The sequence below is a fragment of the Drosophila nasuta genome, chromosome 3 (assembly GCF_023558535.2).
Source record: "Drosophila nasuta strain 15112-1781.00 chromosome 3, ASM2355853v1, whole genome shotgun sequence".
In the NCBI taxonomy this organism is placed as follows: Eukaryota; Metazoa; Arthropoda; class Insecta; order Diptera; family Drosophilidae; genus Drosophila; species Drosophila nasuta.
The window spans coordinates 9,311,808-9,335,283 of NC_083457.1; the positions used below are offsets into that span (position 1 = coordinate 9,311,808).

Sequence of the window (23,476 nt, forward strand, 5' to 3'; positions counted from 1 at the left end):
CATTGCTTGCCACACTGCTGACTGCCACACTATATAGTATATATTCTTAAGGGCCACACACACGTATATTGATCGTCATCGAGATGGAGGCTGTCAACAAAAGATGAAAAAGCTGCGGAATAAAAGTTGAAATGGTTGGCATAAAATTATGTAGATGCAAACGAAGGCGAAGGCGAATTCGAATGCGTCTGCCTCTCTCTCTCCCTCTCCCTCTGAGGCGTTTTCAACACCTTTCGGGGAACTCACGCTTCATTTGCATGTAACCATGACGCGACAACACATGCCTCGAAGACCACACGACCATAATAATAACCCCCAAAAACCTGCCATTGGCCTGACGACAATCGAATCGTTGCAAATATTTTGTCGACTAGAATTTCTCTCCCTCAGCTGCTCTCCTCCTTACCTCCTTCTTCTTCTGCCACTAACGAGGATGCAGCTGCATATTTTGTCAACTATGCGAAAGGATATGCCAATGCCAAAAGGGTTTTTGCCAGACCAGACGACACATCTGAGGTGAGTGACGAGTGGAGTCGCATCGAGTCGCATCGAATCGAGTCGAGTCGAGTCGAGGCACCTAAGCACTTTAACGAATGTGTCCTCGTTCAATCGAATGCTGATGTCTGTCAGGCCAAAAAGGTGATAAGCAATTCGATTTGCCGCCCTCCCATTTCTATTTCTCCTTGTTAAAGTGGATGCTATTTGCGTGCTTCAAGCTTCAAGCGTTGCTGAATGCGTTTGCACTTGACTTTGGTAATTTAGAGCAACACAAACCACAAAATGCATAAAAGCATATTTCTAATATTAAAATAAAACTATGACGGATTGGAAAAGGTTATAATAGTTAAAAAGAAAGAATTAATGTACAAATAAAGAGAAAATATCTAGTAAAATCGAGAAAATCTAGAAATGTAGATAGCAAGTCTTGATTAAGAATTTTTTTCTAATGCATTGAAAATTTTTAAATTCTTGATCTTTTGTTCTTAATTTTGAGATTTTACGTTCTTGACCTTATTTTTACAGGTTCGTAATATCAAATTATGCTTGTGTGATTTGTCACTTAATCACAAATCCTTGTAGAAATGTTATCATTATTACATGCACAGTAGAAAAACAAACTATAATTTAAAATAATTGTTATTAACTTCTAATATATAAAAATTTATACTCCAAGTTTTATGTCTCTATTTTTGGTGGTTCAAGAGATTGACTTGTTTATACACGCGGACAGACAGAACGACGGATTTAAGTTAAACACACAAAGCACTATTGGCTGTAGATTTAACTTGAAGAAAACAGAGCATTGTGTAGTCAAGCATTCTATTATTCAGCTCTCGTATCTTTAGCTTGCTTTCATTTATTAATTATGACTTAATTTGTTTATTCTGCGCTTTCGCAAATTGCTTTTCACTTGGAGCAGTCAAGAGGATGCTTTGAATATGCATTAAGCGAGAATTAAATACGAACATGAGTTAACTTATGAATGTTGGAAATGAGCATAAAATGATGATGATTGGTTGGCCAATTAGTTGCCACCAAAAAGGGAAAGAAGAGAGGAATCCTTCATCAGTCTTTTTCTTTTTGTGCCGAGCGCTTCATCAAAAAGTGCTCAAACGGAGTGAAGAGACAAATGACCAAATGCAACTGCAACTGGAGCAATGGCGATCATCAACAAGTTCATCAAGTGTAGCTGATGATGAGGCTGAAATGGAGGTGGCAGAAGTTGTGGAAGCTGTGGCATCCATAAACGTTTGTTGATTACCCGCAGCCTTGCCACAGTTTCGCATGCAGCATCCAAAAAAAAAAATAAAGAGGGAGAAAAAAATGTGCAAGTTATTTGCATTTGCTGCTGGATCTGTTACACTCGAAGAGTCCGCGAATCCAGCGAGGAGGCCACATCTATATTTTTTCGTTTCCTTTCCTTTCCTTTGCGTTGCGTTGCCTCGGCTTAGCTTGCGGTGAAAGAGAAAAGTGTTTGGCGGCCATCGCGGCGATGGCAAAAAGCGCAGAGTGAACTGAGCAAAATGGCAGCCATCCTCCTCCACGCCTCCCCGCCTTCCCGCTGCCCCCCAATCTGTCCCCCCTCTGAAGCACTCAGCCAGCACCTGACGCGTATTAAATCCACACCTGGCATCATCAGCATCCTTCAGTGCTGCGACCTCGCTTTGCATCCTCGTGGCGAGGAAAAAAAAAACGAAAATGGAGAAGCAGATAAAATGGAATAGAATTGCAGATTCATTTCACTCAGCGCTGCAAGATGAACAAGGATGCAAAGAGGGAGCAAAAGATGATGTCCTGCTAACCTTTTAGTCAGTTTATGTTTTCAGCGGCCACAAAATATCTTTGCCAAGAGCTGCGCATCCCCGGGGAAATTATGGAACCAATTCCATATATATATAAAGAAATATATATAGACTGCTATCGAATTAATGAACTATTACAGCTCGACCAATTAACAGCGAAGCACATTCATTGTGTCGAGGTCATTAAGCGAATTAAAATAGTATTTTTTTTCCCTCTACCTCACTTGATTTCCATTAATCCCTTTTCCCTCGACAGCTTCCCTTGAAACAATAAATATAAAACAACAAACTGCCATTGTTTATCTGAAAACTTGATTTACATAAGTAGAAATATTATTGTAATTATTAATTTTTTATTATAATTAAATAACTGCGCTGTGTTTGCAGTCGGAGAACCGACGATTCAACAGTAAAATAAATAAATAAATGTGCATAAACAAGAGCTGAAAAAGTGTCGAATTAATTAGTAATCATTAAATTTCATAAATTTTCTGTAATTTATTAACCTAAATGCAGCAACTAATGGGTTATATAAGGCACAGCAGCTAAAAGTCCGTAATTGTCGCGTGCGAAACTATTTAATGTGAAAAAACATAAACTGAAATAATTTTCAAAATATGTAAAGTTTATTCTTTTAAATCGGGGTTGCCACTATTTCTAAAACTAAGAATGATTTTAGGAACCTTTTCTGTTTAAACATAAAATATATTGACTCGATTTGAAATTATTTTTATAGAGGAAAAATAATTCCAAAACTGTTTCATAATGAAAGTGCTAATCAAGAGCTATAAGATTCATCTTCATTTAAATTCAAAAATGTTTTGTTACATTTTTTTTCACTTTTAATACTATCGAAATCTACATTTCCGCTAGACAATTAATAATACATACACTGCAATCAAAATAGTTAATTATAAGAAAATTAACATAAAAATTGTATTGTATATCTTGTATAAAAAATAACTCATATTTTAAAAAAATTTTAAATAAAATTTGATTGTTTGGCGCTGTGCCTTTTTGAAAAGAAAGTAAACTATTTTACTATCAAATTTAAGAGCTGCTTACGTCTGTAAAAGATTTAAAATAATTAAAAAAAATATATAAATGAAAAATAACTCAAATTATGCATGGTTTTTTAAAATAATCTTATTTTTAATAAACCAAAAAAAATAAATTTGAAAAAGCTATTCTAAATTATAAGAGCCACGTCTCTTTTCGGCCTAAAATTTAACTAATTTTAAAAAAAAAAATAATTTAAATTCAAATAATTTTAGGGAAAGCCTTATATACAAATAAAAATTATTGAAAAGTATTTAAATAAATTAAATTAAATTTAATAGCTTCAGTTTACTGAATTATTTTAAATTCTAACAAACTTTTCAACAAGAAAAATAAAAATAATTTGAAAATTAAAATTAGTATTTTTTGGGTGTTTTGATTTTTTTAATTAATTATAAATTTATCAAAATGATGTCGAAGTATAGAAAAATATGTTTAGTAAATAATCAAAATGAAATTCAACATTCTAATTTATATCTATTTCAATAACTCTCCTTTTTTGTTACTAAAAAATATATATATATAATTTATTTGCAAAATCAAATTTAAACATTTTTAAGGTAGTTTTAAGTAAACATTTACATTAATATTAAAATATAATTTATTTGTAATCGACGAAACTAAAGATGACATTCTAAAATTAGATTTAATAATTTCAGTCTGATCGAATTACTTATAATAAATAAATATGCAATTGAAAACATTTAATTCGTACTTGAATAAGAACAGAATTTTTGTGCAGGACTTCTTTTGTTTCTTTTCGCAAAGATGAAAGATGTAGTTTTTGGTTTTTTTCGCTGAGTAAAAAAATAAGAAATTCGATTTGTCTCAAGATTTCTTTCTCGTCGCACTCGCTTTGCAATTGTCTCGCTCTGACGCAGGCAGCAACCGCCCATTCACTTCCACCTCCCACCGCCCACCGCCCATCGCCCAGTGTTCATCTGATTGGCCTCCGGCAAACTACTTTATCAGCTTCGGCTTTTCTTTTGCTTTTCCTTGTTCCTTTTTGCTTTTGCTTTTCCTTTTCTTTCCTTTATTTTTTTGCTGTATTTTGTTCACGCTGCCTTGCGGCAAAGTTTGTCGCGTCACTTGGCCCGTCTGTCTCAGCAGCTGGGGCATCCTTTGCAGTTCCCCTCCCCCTCCCTCACATTGAACACATCCCACATCCAGGATCACTCAGCGTGTCCTGTGAGCGCTGGCTCACAATAAACCACTTTACACAGCGACTACTAGTTTTATTTTTCTTCATTCTCCAAACGAAATTGAATTAAAATTTACATTTTTAATCATTTGTGTAGCATGCAACGCTGCTTTAATCTCCCTATCGCTCCTTCCTCTATTTGCCATCTCTCTCTTGGTCTGACTGCCTTAGTGCAATTCATTTGCCAGTTGTCAGCTCATTCGCTTCGCATTCGCATTTAATTAGTGTGAAAAGCGCAAATTATTCGCCTCTTTTTTATATGGCGGCGCCTCTTGCAGGCTTTCAACTTGTCTCCATCTCCGCTAATTGGCTTAAAATTAATGGCAATTATTATATGTTCTTATGTAGGTATTATCATTATGCCTACATGCCACACACACACGCCATCTACTATCAACTGAACCACTTTCGACAAGTCTTTCATTCTCTGTCATCGCTGCATGATGAAATAAATCCACAATTTGCATTATTATCTATTTGCTCTTAGCACCTCTTTAGCATTTCATTCAGTTCTCATATCAGTTCATGTTTAACAGTTGTCCAGCTTGCCACCGCGTCGCAGGTAAAACGCGCTCGCCGATTGACCAAGTGGAAAAAAGGTGAGTGAACTCAATATTTATTTTCCCTCATGCCCAGAGGTTACGATTGCATTTTCTGACTAAAGTGTTTGTATAAATTATACTGTATAATTAAAACTGTGTTAACATGTGTTTTCTTAATGTCAAATGTGCATTAATTTCATTCCGAAAATAATATACTTTTATATTAACTAGCATTAATTGTTCTAGCTTTACAAGTTACTAAATTTACATTGAGAATTCTTTATCAATAGAAACCGATAAATTTTTTTCCTGGGTTCTTTGAGAATGATTTGTTGAGTCAATATTGATGCAATTGAAAATGCTTTATACCAAGTAAGAAAGCTACAATAGAGTGTGCTCAACTTTGGGTTACCAGCTACCCAATTTCTATACAAAACAGTGCGGTATTGTGCTTAAAATGTACCACATTAATATACCATAAAAATACTACGTATACATATATATATAGTGCATAGTATTTTAATATACCAATTACCTTTATTTTATTTATTTTTAAAACATACTAAACAATACTGAAATATACTGAAGTTTAATATACCAATTACCTTTATTTTATTTTATTTATTTGAAAATATACCAAATAATACTAAAACATACTGAAGGTTTTATTGAGTATATATAACTATAATATACCAAATATAGCCTTTAGTATGTTTAGAATTTAAAGATTTCTTTTACGAGCAAAAAGTTTATAAATCAAGATTTGCAATATTGAATAAAACCTTCTTTAAACAAGATTTTAACCTTTAAATTAGAAGTTTTTAATTTTAAAAAGCAAATTTATCAAAACATTTTCACTTCGGATTTCTATTACCTAGAAATCTTATTTCAAGATTTACAATCTAGATTTGTTTCTCTCTGTGAATAAGTAACTAAATTGTCGTAACTTAGAAAGTACTATAGTATATAATAAATTAGAATATCTGTGTTATATACTTAATAATATTAAACAAGATAACTCTGTATTTCATTCAGTTCATAATAAAATCGTAGTTGTATCGATTGGAGTTTATAGTTGCAAAAAACGTTGTAGCATTAGCCTTCTATATACACATATATGGAGTATAAATATTCGATTCTGTTTATTCGCCAATCGCAATAAGGTTCCGAATGGCAGTCGAATGGAATTTGAAACTGTTTGCTAAACCATTTATGTATTCATTGGGCAGTTTCACGCATTCACAGCAAACGTGGTGAATGTTGCAACGAAAATACTCGTGCATATTCAGTTTACTCATCAGTTTATGCATCGTGCCCCTCGGCGTCCTTCAGGGCAGCCCTCGACGCTGCTGCTGCGATAGCAAAAATGCGCAGTCAACGCCCCGAAACTTGCAACATTTAATATTGATATGCGTTGCAATATTGTTTGCTATTCAACTCACACACACACACACACACATACACAGGCACACATGAGAGAAGTTAGTTAATGCATTTAACTAATTTAATGGGCAGATTTTGGTGGAGGGCAACGCACCAAATTGCCAATCAATTGGGCGACCTTTTGTGGGCGGGGGGGTTAGAGGGGAGTGAGTGGGAGGTTAACCAGAGCAGGTCGAGAGTTGCCAAACTGCCTGACTGACAAATTGACGCAAGCTTAGTTGTTGTTGTTGCTGTTGTTGTGTCTCTCGTGAGCGCAAATTAAATGCAAATTCAATTAATTTGAAGCAAACAATTTGCTTAAATTAATTAATTGAATGTGAATCTAAAGTGCTTCCAATTTAACGCTGAAGAGGCGAGGCATGTGTGCGTGTGTGTGGGCGTGGCACTTAACGAAAATTATTGAGAGAGAGAGAGGAGGAGAGGAAGGGAGAGTGCGCTGCTTGGCTAACCGCAAACGCTGGCAACTCTGGCGTATGCGTAATTTGCATTGAGTTCCGTTGCGCTGCGTTTGGCTGCGTGCATTAAGTAAACTGTTCACTTGAAAATCAACTCTAAAATAAACAGCAGCCACCAAAATGCACACAAATGCAAATACACTGTAAGTGTATGTGTGTGTGTGTGTGTGTGTGTGAGTGGCAGCCACAGCACAAATTTTTGGGCCGCTTTGAAAATGGCTCTTCAATGGTTAACCAACAATAAGGCAACAACTGCTGCTGTTGCTGCTGCAATGGCTGACGGCCATTATAGTTACCCTACAACCGCAATCTGCCACCCACTCCCTCCCCCTCCTCCCACCCACTGCAACCAATTTTGTTTGCATTTTATATTTGCCAAGTTTTTATCGCTCGTTATTCACGTTCGTTTTGCCAGCGAACAGCAGCAGCAGCAGCAAATTATGCGCTTGATTAATATGCGTTCAATGTGAAGTTAAGCTCTCCTCCTTCTCCTCCTCCTCCTTTTTCAACTGCTTTTCCATTGTTGTTTATTTTGATAGTTTAATGTGTATGTGAGTGTGTTTGTATTGGAGTGTGTGTGTGTGTGTGCATTGTTTATTTGCCTGCACTGTTGTTATTGTTGTTAGTCTTGTTGTTATTGGCAAAATGGCAAACTGCAAATTTGCACATCGCAAACCCAACGAATTGTAAATTATTGTAACTTTTATGAATTTACGCAAATTTAAACAGCACCAGTCCCCAAATAAAAACAAAAAGGGTTTCTTTTTTTTGTGGAAATTGGAAAGTTGCTCGATATCTTTTTCGCCGATCGATTAATCATAGAGCAAAAGAAAGAGAGCGAGAGCGAGACTTGTCACAAAAGTCAGGGCAACATTTTCACTTTCGCTCAGTGCAAAATGGGCTGGGGACAAACGCCGCTGTCTGTGATAATAAATTTTAAATCATTTGTCATTTGACGCATTTGGGTAACGAGCCAAAAAGTTGGCGGCACACAACTCGAAAGCAAGAGCGAGAGAGAGAGAGAGAGAGAGAGAGAGAGAGAGAGACAATGGCCTGCCGATAAACATCATTTTGGTTGTGTTTTTTTTTAAGGGGTCCGCTTTGGGGCACTGAAGGTGCCTCGTTTGCTTGGGTCAATCTATTGACAAATGTCTCTCGGGCTGCGCTTTAATTGCCACACAATCCAAAGCAGCAACAACAACAACAACGACAACTGTGCCGCTGTTTTTCCAATGTTTTCCGACCTTAAAAAGCTCGCTGATTATATCGCCATCTTATTGAATATACGACTTAAAGAATAGTTGTAGGTATCTCTATCTGTACACAGCATTTACAATACACACAAACACACATATTGTTTTTGGGTAATTTTCATTTTGAGCTTTTTTCTACTTCTATTTTGTTCTGCTGATAAAATCGTTTAGTTGTGGCGACCCAAAAAAAAAGAAGAGAAAAATAACAACAACAAGCAAAAGGCAGCTACAAAAAAATGCGTTGAATGCAGCGTGCACAGAGAAACTGAGAACCAGGCAGAGGAAACTGCAGAGTTCACTACAGTTGCTTGCTATTGCTCATATACCCTGCACTGTGACCTATAAGAGGGTATAACTGACTAGGGGAAACCAAGTGGGAGACATAGTTAAAGAATTAGTAAAGGAGTGAAGTACAGAATACGTTTAATTATCAATCTGATTCAAAAATTGTTTTAACTCTTACTATACTCTGCAAATGGCAATCTAATTGCCTTGAAGATCAAACTCCAGAGGAACAAGTGGCTCAATCAATAGAATCAAAATGAAATGTTCGACACTTTAGTGTTAATAATAAAATTAGAATATGAACTCATCTCTGAACTGAAATCTTCCTTCTTAAGCTCAGAGATGAGTTCATATCCTAACTATTCTCTATAATAATAAATTCAATGTAGTATTTGTAACTATAAAGTAACTTGTTTAATCCCTAGCAACAAAAATATACAATAATAATTTATAGTGAGTAAAAAAACTCAAGATAACTGAGTGCAAATTGCCTTTGAGTATTGCTAGCAAAGAGAAACTCTCTTTATAAGTGGCTATTATTATGTGCATAAAGTCCAGTTCGATACAAATGTAATGGATATCTCCATAACTTTTTAAAAAGAAGAGCAATCGACAGTTGAGTTACATAAAGACTGAAGTTGTTTACTTAATATCTGTAACTTTTCTGAATAATGGATATATACGACTTGAAGGAGCAGAGAATTGGGGAAAGAAAACTTCTTACAGATGGTTGTGAAAAACAACAATTATAAACTTTTGCAATAGTCACTTTTTTAATATACAAAGAAAATGCATCCAACAAATATATGTACATAAAGTACTATACTGGATCATATTAAAATTATTCGATTGTCAATATCCGTTGACCAAAAGAAAAAACTAGACAACATCGATTTAGTTTTAAATACCATATATATAATGAACTTATATTTTCGTTATTCGCTGCGTATCTAACCACAGATAAAGAGAGTTACGATTAAGTGTGACCGTACATCTGAGAAAATTATATTTACAGCTAAATACGGTCACATATATTTGTTTTAAATTTTACTTTCAATAAAATGTAAGAATAAAATATTGAAAGGTATCTTCAAGTCGAGCAAGAGCTTTCTACTCAGCAAGTTCCTGTTACTTTGCTGGCCCGTTGTTGTTGGCATACATTTCATGATTGCCCATTGCTGCGCGATTGTTTTTTACGATTTATTTTACTACTTATTGTACATTATTCTTATACCAGCTGATAGTGGAAGATGAAAAACAACATCAAAAACGAGGGAATACCATAAAAAAATTGGTTGTTTGGCCTTTGCAGCTGCTATGAAGTAAGTTCCATTGACTCGATGCTCCGATACTCGTAAATACTTTTCCACTTGCAATGAAGTGAAAATTGATATTTACATAAGTTGGAATTGTGGCGGCGCCAAAGAGCTCAACGCAATGTTCTTAGTTTGAGTCATTTCGATAATGATATTGTTATCGCCCGTACAACATTAAATTTATGTTATTAATGCGCACGAGAGCAGGAAGTGTGAGTTTGTTGCTTAGAAAATCATATGATGCTTTACAAGATTATTTATTTTACTACAATTTAGCTTACCAAATAATTGCACAATATTTATGGGATACGAAAATTAGTATTTAGTCATTGAACTCACCTGCAAAAGAGAAATTAGAATAATAGATTATTAAATTTGTTATATTTTGTATTTAAATTATTTTTCATATATTTAAAATACTTATTAAATAATATATAGTGGCAGCTTATTCACCGATGCTGATAAGTTTTCGAGTACTTCACATTCATTTCGAGAGTAGAAGAGATTTCATTCTTTGAATTATCTGGAATATTTGATGAATCATGTTTGCCATAGACATTTTGCAATGAATTTGTTTTTCTAGAATAAATTTAAAATTTACGAGATTAAGCTAAGCACAGAGCTAATTCCTTCTCTACTATTTCACAATGTAATAATTTTTGTTGCCAATTTCCTTTGTTATTATCGGTAACAGTAGGCGATTGAACAAATTATACAATACATAAATTTGTTTTTCTTAAAGTATGATAACAGAAAGTATTTCAGTTGTTCAGAACTCAATTGTAGTTATTTCTAATTTCCCTTCACCGTATCGGTTGAATAAAGAAACTAATATAATTATACAATAAAGAGTTCAAGAATAAATAATTCTAGAATCAATTCAAAGCTTATAGCTGAAATGAGAAACATTATTTCGCAATGTATTATTTCTTGGCGCTAATATCCTATTACGTTATTGTTTGATAAAAGACTCTAAAATAAATATGCGCGTATTTTTATTAAATAAAAATATGTTATTCATTATTTTGTTTTGTTTATTTTTTTTTTATTAAGTTATTTTTTTTTATTCTTAGATGTAGTATAAGAATTAATATATGTATAAATACAAATATGCATTTCAAGTTTAGCGATGAATGAAAATACACATTAAAAAATTGAGTGCACAATTTATGACCCTCATTTAGTTAAAGAATGGTTTATGCCTAAATCATTTTATTTCATTTGATAGTTTTAAAGAATCCCTTATTAAGCTAAAGTGTTGCTTTAGTCTAAATCATCGTATTTTATTTGATATTTTAAAAGAATCAGAATCAACTTGTGAAAATTTGTTTGTTTACTTAAGCAACAGCGATATTTGATTCGATTTAACACTTTGTAGTCAATAGAGTCAAGAGACTTTGGCTATTTACATTTAATGTCTGACTCACGCACAAATCTCGAAGGAAACTTGAGCTAAGTTTGGCAACTCAAGAGCCACACACACACACACACAGGCGACAAATATGGCCAAAAAGCCAAGCAGAGGGCAGCTGCATCTCCAGTTGGTCATAAAAACCGAAACCATCGAATCAATAATGGCTCATTACGCGAACCAATGAAGCTAAACCCGAAGACTGGCCATATCGCAGCAATAAAATCGACAACTCTGTAGTCGAGACTCTGCGCAAGCGCAGCTCCGCTCAGCGGGAAGATCGAATCGGATATGGTTGCGACGAAGGTAAACTGGCTAAATGGCATTTGCCAATTATATTTGGAGAGGGGGAATGAGGCAACGTAACTGCAATTATCAAGCGAGCCAAAAGCTTCACACTCGAATTGACCCTTGGCCAAAACCCACAACCCAAAACGAGTGTTTGCAATAAGGCTCGAGCTATGCCAACCGGTCTATCGCATTCAAGCCACTTCTAATGCTGCTAATTTCCCAAAGCTGAGATTCTAGCCATGCGATTGTCTCCGTCTCCGACTCTGTGCTGTGCTGTGTGTTGGCGACCAGTTGGTCGAGTAGTTGGGTAATTGGTATATCAATTGTTGTGCTGCTTGCTCGTAAAATTTATGTCCATTTGGATATTTACCTTATATGTCGCTTGGCCATTTTTGCAACAAGAAAATTTGCAGCCGTGGAGACTTGGCTGCTGCTGTTGCAGTTGCAGTTGCAAACAACAAATTGAATTTGCAATGCAAATAAATTGTCAGGCAAACGCCCATTTGACTGAGATCTGCGCAAACAATGACAATTTATATATGGAGACAGGAAATGGAGCTTGATCTACATTCGACGAGCGACTTTCTTGGACCACCTATACGACTAGAAGATTGTGTGCTTTTTTGAATAAACGATTCAAATCGCATCGAAGAGCAGCCAAGTGAATGATTCGAAATGACGCCTGCGAACAAAGAGCGCAGGCCATAAATGACGCCAGCCAACGAGGGCTATAACAATTTGTGAGGCACATAAAAAAACAAATAAGCTACAGTCGAGTGTGCTCGACTATGAGATACCCGCTACCCCTTGTAAGTAAAATAAAAACAGAGCGGTATTATTCTTAAAATATACCTAATTAATATACCACAAAAATACCAAAATATACCAAGAGCTCTATTTGGTATACTGATATAGTACTACATTCACAATATACTATAGAGTACAAAATATACCAGATTGTAGTTAAAACAGGCATATTGATAATAAATTATACCAAATTAATATACCACAAAAATACTGAACTATACTGAACGCCATATTTGGTATATTAATATACTACTATATTTGAAATATATCATAGAGCACAAAATATGCCAGATTGTCAGCCAAACTTACTAAGACCTGTAGTAAGCGTTAATTTCTGTAAGTAAGCGTTTATCTCTCTGTGATTTAGGTGTTCATATGGACAGGCGGACAGACAGACAGTAAAATACTTAAACATATATTTGGTATATTATAGCACTACATTCAAAATTGTCCATAGAATGCAAATAATATACCAAATATTTACTCTTCATGGAGTCGGAGACGCTATCTTCTGCCTGTTACATACATTTCCTTAAATGCCACAAATTTATAATACCCTTCTACCTTCTATGGGTAGCGAGTATAAAACCGAAACCCGCTCTACACTCAATTATACTATGGAAATGCATATTTAAAATAGAATTTATCATAAGTAGAATGCATCATAAAAAACAGAGCAGACAAAACTAGAACCACTTTGTCTTTGACCATTTACGAGCACACTCGACTAAAAATAAAATAAATACGAGAAATCATAAAACAACAGCCGACGCTGTAATCAGTGAGTGGCAAAAGAAATGTGGAAGGTTATCGTGCCACAAAGTTGTCGTCTATTGAAAGCCCCGTTTGAGGTTATCAATTTGATGGCAGGTCAAACTCAGAGACTGAGTCGCAGTCTCTGTCTCAGTTGCAGTTGCAGTTTCAGTGGTTTCTTCTGTGCAATTGGAATACTTATGACTAAGCTGTGTGTGTGTGTGTGTGTACACCAAAGAGCCACCGCATTGACAACCGCAGAATCACAAGCAAAACAACAACCTCAGCCACCCCGGCAGCAATTGCCTCATGCTTTCGAGTGTTTACTCATTTTCAGTTTTTCAAAATTCATTGCACGTTCTACAAATTTGAATATGAACGCAACATGTTGTTATTGCTGTTGTTGTCGGTGCTGTTGTTGTTGTTGCTGCCACAATTGGACAGCAGACATGGCAAGCCAGCAGCTGCTGTTCGCTCGACTTCAGCAATGACTCAGTTCCGAGGCGTTGAAAGATTTAATCGTGCCGCGCAGGCCGTGCCCCTTAAGCTCTGTCTCTCACTCTCTGTGTGTTTGTGTTGCAAGTCCAGTTTTCTGCCTCTGCTCCGCTCTCTCAGTTCATTCAATTCATTTGCTTCGCTGCATTCCATATTGGAAAATTTCAGTTTTCTGAGCAAACAATATTTATAAACAATTCGATTGACGTAGATACATTCTGTTTATACAATTAAATTGAGATACTTTAACAATTGCGGCTGATTTTCCGGGAAATCCACATACGCACGCAGATCTCTGACTCACATTTCCTCCCACATCAAGTACTTTTTTTTGCCAAATTGCCACCGCACTAACCGCATTAAGTTGCCTTGAGGTCGAGATTTGCGTTGACCTCATCAGCTTCAGTTTTCCCTCGTTTTCCCTCCCAGCGAACTAAAGGAACTGCCTGATCCCTAGACTGGCTTTCACTCCTTGTCAGGCAAGGAGCAAAAATGTGAAATATGAAAAGCTGAATAACAAAAGCAAGCACCATTAAGGAAGTCGAACATGGAATGCCCTTTACGAATATGTTTATTTCACTTAAACACTTTAAAAATACAACTTTTTGAAGATGAAAATTTTTTGTGAAGCATGTTTTAGCTTTATGAAATACTAAGCAAACATTATCTAGAATTTGTCTCAGTTTAATATATAATGTTTTATTGAACTAGCTCAAGATTTAATACAATTATTTAATTACTAATGAAAATATATTCTAGGTAAACGTTGAGATACTTCTGCTTATTATAAGAGACTGAGAAGTAACTAAGTAACTGAGAAATTTCTTCTTGGAGAGATGGTGTCTATATTTCTTATATAATATGGTCCCGAAAATTGTTCAACATGTAATACTAGATGGGCTGAAAAGTAAGCTCCTTGGAAATGAAAAAAATGTTGTTTTTTATTTTTTCTTTTTTTTTATTCAATGTAGTCTCCTTTTAGGTCGATACACTTATTCCAGCGATTTTCCAACTTTTTGATCCCATCTGAAAAGCAATTCTCCGGAAGGTCTTTAAATACTCCTCTGCAGCATCGATAATTTCCTCCCGCGAGCTGAATTTTTTATTGATGAGCCATTTTTTAAGGTTTGGGAAGAGGTAATAGTCCGAGGGAGCCAAATCGGGTGAATAAGGTGAATGGGGAAGCACTTGGAGTCCTAAATCGTTGATTTTAGCCATGGTTCTCACTTTCGTATTTTTGGTCTGGATTCAGCAAACGCGGCACCCAACGGCAGGATAATTTTTTCATGTGCAAAATCTCGCCCAAAATATGTCCTGTATGCTTATTATTAATCCTTGTGGCCTCTGCTAGCTCGCGGATTTTTATTTTCTGGTCAGCCAATACCATTTCATGTTTTTTTTTTGACATTTTCCTGTGTAACCTCTTTGGAGGGCCTGCCACTGCGGACTTCATCGGTAGTGGAGGTTCGGCCACCAAGAAAATCTCGTAACCAATATTTCGCGGTGTAATCTGAAGGAGCATGAGCCGCATAGTATTTATCCAACTTTTCTTTAGTTTCCGTCGCTGTTTTGCCTCTCAAAAAATAATGTTTTATGAGGAAACGAAAATCGTTTTCTTCCATGGTCAACATGGTGTCAAACACATCAAAAATTATCAGCTCTCAAAACAAAACTAAGGGCTGTATCGCTCTGAATTTCAACATGGGTACCTAAATATTAATGGACTATAAGGAACGACAAAAATTTTTGCGATAGCAGCGCATTTAGGTGGTCAAGGAGGTTACTTTTCAGCCCACCTAGTAAATACATCATTTTATATTACCCTGTAAATAATATTTTTGTTTTATACAGCTTACAAGTTCAATTAAAATAAAGTAAAAAACAGAAAACTTTTTCTTACTTCTTGCTTAAGATATATTTTCTAAGTGAGCTATATGAATCGGTTAAATATAGCTGTTAAATTCTAAGACATTTAAGGACTTATAAAAAAATGAAATTGACCGATTAAAAAATGACTATCGTTTTGTAACTTCTTTACTTAATACCTATTAATTTGAAATCATTTCTTGAAACTATTAATCCACTCTTTAAAATATACAAAATATAAAAGAAAATGATGCTTAATATTAATGACTAGTTGCACTTTTGTGCAGCCAGCAACAATGCTCCATTTGCTAGGGTATAATAATGAAAAGTGTTTTCAGCAGCATCCCAAGTGAAGTGAGTGAAAAGCGAAATGAAAATATTATGGCTGGCAAAAGAAAAGCTACAAGCTGAAGCAGCAAAAGATGCAGCAGTACCTGCAAGCAGCAGAAGCAGAAGCAGCAGCTTGGCAAGGTGACATTAAACTAGCACAAGACCAAGACGACTGCAGCTGCTGTTGGGTTTTCCCCTGGCTGCTTTGGCTTCTTTACCCTTTGCTGGCTTGGTTTCTTTACCCTTTGCCAGCCTTGGCTGCAGCTCCTTTTGCTTGGCTTCTCCTCCCTCCTCTGCTTCCTTTGGCTTGGGCTTACTTGCTGGCGCTCAGAGAGTTGCAAGAAGCTGCAAAGCCAAGCTGGCAAATGTCAACACAAACAATGCCATGGACAACAAGAGAGTGAGAGAGGAACGCATCGTGTTAACCCTTTTGGCGCTTAGTTAACCCTACTGATGTGTCTCTGGGCAGCAGCAATTGCAGTTGCAGGTGGTCTCGATACCAGCAACCAGCAACCAGCAACCAGCAGCCATCAGCCAGCAGCAGCCACAAGCTGCCGCCGCCAACGGACAACGGCATCCCGTTGCTGTTCCTGTATCCCATATCCCGTATCCCGTATCCTGTGTCCTGTGTCCTGTCTACTTCTCTCCACTTTTGTTGTCGCTGTCGCTGTCGCCGCCACATGGAATTTTGCAATTTCTTTGGGATTTCGAAATTGCTTTTTTTCTACTTTTACTCGCTCGCTCGCGAGCATCGCGCCAACTTCGCTCTCAGTTCACTTCCAATCCAAACGTCGCCTCACCTATCTAAAGTCCCTTCCCCTTTTCCTTTGCATTGTTGGCCTGCGTTTCTTTTGAGGCCAGGGAAAGAAGAGAAAGGAAAAAAAAAAAATCGATCAAGAAAAATGACTTTTGTGGGTTTTCGTAATTTTCATTGCACGCGTAATTGAAATTTTCAAATTCCTGCTTGCATTTTTCCTTGCCAAGTCCTTGGCCTCCCCTTCCCCGCCACCCCGCTCCCTTTGATCCAGCAGTTGATAGCCATTTTTATCAGCAAGGCGGCAGCAAAAGTGGAATTTATATGATGATAAAGGAAAATATCGCCACCCACGCGTTGCCAATCGCTTCGCTTGTGTTTGACTGTTGCTGCTGTCGCTCCTGTTGGTTGCTGCTTCCGTGGCTGCTGCTGCTGCTTTCTGACTGCTTTTCATTATGCTCTCATTATTTGTCGAAATTGTGTTAATCTTTCGTGAACTCGCGAACAAAATAATGCACAAAAGCGTTGTGATAAATTGATGGCAATTTAAGCGAATCGCATAGATTATGAGGCAGCGCATTTTCGTTGATTGAAATTGTGGATTGAGTGTGCAATTTAGTTGCACCACAAGCAGATCAAATATGCAACTACTTATGCTACTCTAATAGCAAATCGATGGACAACAGCAGCTGGAGCATCAGGAGCAGGACTCAACAAGGACTTTCAACTGGAGCATTGCAAATCCCAACTAATAATTTTGTAACCTTATCTGGCCCCGTCGCTGTCAACGGTCGACGAAGACAAGAGGAGAGGAGAGCAGCAGAAGCTGGAGGAGAAAAGCGCATATCCCACAACGATAATGAAAATGTCACACGAGCCTCGCATTTTCTCATCATGAGAAGAACAACGACAATGTCTCCACCTTTAGCAGAGATAAAAGCAGAGGCAGAGACTAGAAACTCACAGCTTGCCACGTCCTGCTTCTGCTGCTTCTGCTGCAGCCAAACAACACCAACAACGACAACGACAAAATGACAGCGCTGACAACAACATAAAGGTAAATCCTAAATAATGCGCTGCACACGGTGAACAAGGACTCTCAGTGCTCTGGGAAATAACAGAGGGAAAAAGGCGAATCAAACCACACCGAAAGCTGACAAAAGAGCGTATACTCTAGTGAACGAAACAAAATGAACTATTAAGCATAGTAAACGAACTACATAAGGTCATCTGATTCGTTCTTTTCTTGAATAGTTGTTCATTTTTGATCTTTAGTTCGTTCTTCCAAACTGTACACTGTTTTGTTCCTTAGTTCGTTCTTGTTTATTTGATTATTTTTAATCTTAAGTTCATCTATTGTTTAGTTGCCGTTTTAAATATTTAATTCGTTCTTGTTAGTTCTTAAGGTTCGTTAAGCAATTTTGATCTTTAGTTCGCTCTGGCTCACATCTAAACGAACTGAATAAGTTCTCTTTAATAGTTGTTTTTGGTTGATTTATTCAGACTTCATTTTTAATTCGTTCTTGTTCATTTCTTCTTTTTTATATTAATTTCGTTCTGGTTCAGATTTTTGGTTAACAATTCTTTTGCCTTCTATTGTTTATCACTGTCGTCCAGCTAGTTAAAAGGTTTTGTGTCCGAATTTATTTTTGTGTTTGCAACGTTCAAATTGGATTAAAATGAAATATGTAAATTGATAAAGTGACTTACAAATTTTAAGTAAAAACACATTTATAAAATTCAAAACAACAAGATTTCTTATAAAAATAATAGGATACCCAAAATACAAGTACTAAAAGCTGAACATAATCGAAAGATGAACAATTTTGGGAATGGAAAAGAATCGAACGAACTAGTTCTCTGATCAAAAATGAACAAACGAACTTATTCAGTAAACTAAATGGGGTCTACAGCACGGCAAGCTTATTGAATGCCGGACTGTTTTTGATCGCTGAAACGACCACCAAGAAGAAGAGAAAACAACAAAAACAAAAACAAAAAAAAAAATAGTTTTTTGCCATTGTCGAGTGCTAAGACAGCAGAAGTTTTGGTGGATCTTCGACTGCAGCCAGGACATGCTGTGGTTAGCTTTAAGTCGCCGCTGCCATGGAAGACGATTATAGTTCAGCTGCTGCTGCTGTTGCTGTTGCTGTTGCTGTTGCTGCTGCTGCTGTGGACAGACTTAGTGGCTGCCGTAAGTTCTAATTTCTTATTATTAGGCGTGGCCAAAGGGGAGGGGGAAAACCGCACAAGTTTGCTGCTGTGGCATAAAATTATGGCGCAACTTGCGGCGTTGCATATGAAAATGGCGGCTGGCAAATAGTTTGTCCAAACTATTTCTTTGCCTCTGCAGTAGACTTTGCTTGTTGTTGTTGTTTCTGCTGCTGCTGTTGCTGCTGCTGTGGTTGGCTTTGTTATGGAGCGTCGGTTTTGCTTTTATGTCTTATGGCTTGTAACGCGGTCGCTGTGCAGATTGCAATTGCAGAGCCTACATTTTAGGGCCAACAGCAGTCGAGATTTAATTAAAACAGCTAATGCCTGTGACCGGAATGCAAGGAACAGCAGCAGCAGGAGTTGAATCAAAGTTGAAGCAGGTCAACAACAGCAAAAAAGGTGCAGCATGGACTCTCCAGGGATTCAAACAATGAAAGCCAATTCATCTGTCAAATTAAACAATTGCGCCTTGAAGCAAATGAAGCACGAGGCGAACGAGAAGCGAGCAACGAGCAGCAACAACAACAACAACAACAAACTAAGCACCAAACAATGACACATCGGCAACGTGCAACGTTGGATGGAGCAACGAACGAGCTTCGAGCTTGGCAAAGTGAAATGTGAAAAGTGAAAAGTGCATAGCAATAAACCAAACAGTACTGAACGAAAAAAAAAAGATGCCAAAAGAAAGGCGAAAGGAAAAACTCACAAGCACAAAAAAAATAGTCGAAACTAACCAATGGGGCATGAGGATGTCGATAAAGCTGAGGATGAGAATGAGAGCTGGGAACTGCGAATTGCGAACTGGGACTGAGGATGTGAATATTGGAAGAGTGGCAGCGGGACAATCTGAAGCTGAAGCTCAAGTTGAAGCCGTTGCCCATTATTGTTTCCATTTAACTTACAACATTTTGCACTTTGGCCGAGCCATTGAAAATCAGCGCCAGAAAGATATACGAAAGCTAAAATAGATCAGAAAAGCAGCAAAGGGGCCCGCAAACAAATCAAATGGCCAAGAAAATGAAAATGGTGTGTGAAAATGAGACTGATTGGAAAAGCGACTTGCCTGAGAAATTGATGCGACTGCACTGGGAAAAAATTCTTATTGAAATGATGTCAAAAGTGAGCATTAAAGATAAATTTGTGAATCCATATTGAATTTCTACAATAATTTTAGATAAATTCAAGAATATCTTTTAATTTAAAGAAACCAGAAAGACGAGAATTCACCTCAAAAGAAGATTTTTGAATCATTCAATAATTTATTTAGGATTCAATTTGGTATCTAAAATTTTTCAATCTGAAGTTCTTGTTTTAAAATCAAGACAAAATTTAACATTGAAATGAGAGTTTCAAATCAAAAATAAAACTCTACAATAATTCTAGATTGGTCTTTATTAAAAATCAAAAATTAATTCTTATTCCTGTATTAAATTATGAGTAAGAATATAGCAATTAAAAAAAAAACGTTGAATTATTGAAATTTTCTATCGGGAATTCTTGTTTCAAAAACTTATTTAAGCCCGAAAAGTTCTCAAATACAAAATTTTGGTTCTAGGTCTTAGAACGTCATTTGTTCCCTAGTGTCAAGAATTTTTGAATCTGAAATTCTTGTTTAAAAAACATTGTTAAAAATACCGAAAATTTACTTAATTCAAGATTTTGATTTAGGTAAGCGTTTAGTGCGAAGTTTGTCTCGCTGTGTAATACAAATATCATCAGTGCAGTCGTTTTTTTATGAAAAGTCAATGTGGCAGCCACCTGAGCATTGTTTAAATTCGCACTTTAATTTAATCTTTAGTTTGCTTTTAAATAGTTATAGCTACGTCTACTGCTGCTGCTTTTTCTATCAGCTGCTGTCACAACTTTCGGGCACTCGGAACATTATTATCATGAACGTCTGTGCCTGAAATGCGTCGTCCCCTATTCCACTCCCTTCTCTCTCTCAATCTCTACAGTCTACTGTCGCGTCGCGTTGCCGGAGGGGCAATGGGTTGTGTCGCCCACATCCTACGGAAAGTTGCGCTGCATTCATGACAATGATGACGGCGACTGTTTCCGCTTTTGATGACGACGCCGCCGACGCTCCGACGTCTGAAACTGCAGCTCCTACTCCTACTCCTGCCTCACCTTCAACTCCTACTTTCTGGTCTATCGTCATTTTAGGCGCTCTCCTTGTGCCCAGATTTCAGTTTCCTTCACTGTACATTTTTTTTTTGTTGCTGGCCTGCAGCGTTTGTCTCGGGCCTACATTTTTACTGCTTTTGCTCATACTTTGTTCAATTCTCTGTTTGTTGTTGCAACAACTACATCAACAGCTACAACAACAACAACAACAACGACAACAACAAGAACAAGTTTGTCACAGACAAATGTCGCCAACGTTGCCGTCGCACACGTTGTGCAAACTTTTCCACTTCATTGCATGATTGCAATTTTTACGCAAAACTATTTTATTTGTTTTGTTGTGTTTTGCTTTGCTTTACTTTACTTTGCATTGTTTTATTTTGTTTGCCGGAGAATGTTTCACTCTACAACCCGAGTTGATTGTCACAAAGGTTGGCCAAGTTGTTAGACTGCCAGCGTATTTGACTATCAGATCAGACAAGACAAAAAAAAACAAGTAAGAAAGCTACAGTCGAGTGTACTCGACTGTGAGATACCCGCTACCCATTTTGAATAAAATAAATATAATTTGCGGTATTTTCTCAAAATATACCGAATATACCGCAAAAATACTAAAAATATACCAAATGGTATATTTGGTATATCGACATAGTACCGCATTCAAAATATACCATAGACGGCACAATATACCAGATTGTCAGCCAAAGCAACTAAGACCCCTAGTAAGTAGGCGTTTTTGCCCATACAAAAATATTTCTTTAATAACTTCGACAATTTTTATCTGATCGGAACCAAATTTTCAGGAATCATAACTACTATAGTAAATATTGTATATACCAAAATTCGCAACTCTAGCTTTAAAATTACGCTTGTTATTCGATTTTTTTGATTTGCGGGGGCGGAAGTGGGCGTGGCAAAAATTTGAAACAAACTTGATCTGCGTGCAAATATAACAAATGCTGTCGAAAAAAAAATTATAGCTCTATCTCTTATAGTCTCTGAGATCTAGGTGTTCATACGGACGGACGGACAGACACACAGACACACAGACACACAGACGGACAGACGGACATGGCTATATCGTCTCGGCTGTTGACGCTGATCAAGAATATATATACTTTATAGGGTCGGAGATGCCTCCTTTTACCTGTTACATACATTTCCTGCCGGCACAAAGTTATAATACCCTTCTACCCTATGGGTAGCGGGTATAAAAAGGAGGCTAAGAGTTAGAGTAAACTTCAAGATGTGCATTTAATGAAAGGTGAAATGTTTGCTTAGCTCAAAGAAAAACCTGGATTGCTTTTTAGCCATTGATTGAGTAAACTCCTCCATTTTACTTGCTGCCACTTTCTTCGTATTTTTTACAACCCACTTTATTGTTCCTTTATTTTGCGTTCTAAAGCTCCAAAGTTTCATCTTATTTTACATTTACGTATAAAGCACCAGTTTTAAGACAATATTAGGGAAGCATTTATAAGAAGACTAAATATGAATAATAAATATTAATGATATCGAGCTTTTTCTAGAAAAAAATTCTATATTTTCTTTTTTTACGAAAATTCTAAAGGAATGTTGAGCTTTTCGAGAATACTTTTTTAACAAATTTAAAATGATTTAGGCTTTTTTATAAGAAATTTTCTTCTTTAATAATATTCAAAAAGTTAAGAGCATCAACTCTAATTGAATTACAATAAACGAATTTATAAAATTTGGACTTGCATTTAAATTCAAATTTTAAGTTTTAAAGCGTTTACTAAGTTTTGTAAACAATTTCAATTTCAACGTTTATTTTCTTGGAAACGTTCAATAAATATTAAAGTAATTATATTTATAAGAATAACAACAAAATTATGTTCATATTGCGTACTTTTTTTACTGCATTTTAAATGATTTAGGCGTATTTTTATTTGAGAATTTTTTCGTAAGAAAATTTCGTATTCCTTTTACTCCTTACTTTATGTTCGTTCAGCCTTACACCTCCTTAATTCTTTATTCATTACGACACTTTTATGTTCTCAAATGATTTTGTACGGCTTTACACTTTCATTTCGTGTGGGATGGAGTTGAGATTTTCGTATATTTTTTTTTTTATTGTACGTTTTAAGGGATATTTTTTTCAATTTACATTTTCTCATTTTCATTTAGACCTTTTATTCATTGTTTATTTAATTATCTTTTGTATTGTCAAGTGGTTGAGTTTGCTGAGGGGGATTCGTCTTAAGGTCTGCTGTGGTCGGCTTTCTTTTTTTTTTTTTCTTGTGTAGACTTGGCTTTTCAGTCACTGTGAAAATGGGGTTTCGTTTTGCGTCCCAAAGAATTTTCACAGAGCTTTCGGACGCTTGGCACGTGCAAGTGCAACCCATGAAGGGTTCTGTAATGGATTACGGCTTAAATTAGTGATGAAAAACTCTTTGATACTTAATTGATAAATCCCAGGGAATGTTTAGTGGATTTAACAAACAAACAGAAAAAGAAGTCTTGAATATATATTGACCTCTGGTAAGCCCCTGGAATTCCTCAGTTGAGTTTCACTTTAATTCATTAAAAATTCCTATGCAAACTATTTCT

The 23,476-nt window shown here is 36.3% G+C and overlaps 1 protein-coding gene across 1 annotated transcript in view; it reads left to right on the forward strand.

The window, feature by feature from the left end:
* The first annotated feature begins 5,101 nt into the window (after window positions 1-5,101).
* LOC132789459 (putative phosphatidate phosphatase) overlaps window positions 5,102-23,476 on the forward strand; it is an 83,016-nt gene continuing 64,641 nt past the window's right edge. The window contains exon 1 of the mRNA XM_060797487.1: window positions 5,102-5,162. The gene's annotated coding sequence lies outside the window, so the exon portion shown is untranslated. The remainder of the gene's footprint in view (window positions 5,163-23,476) is intronic.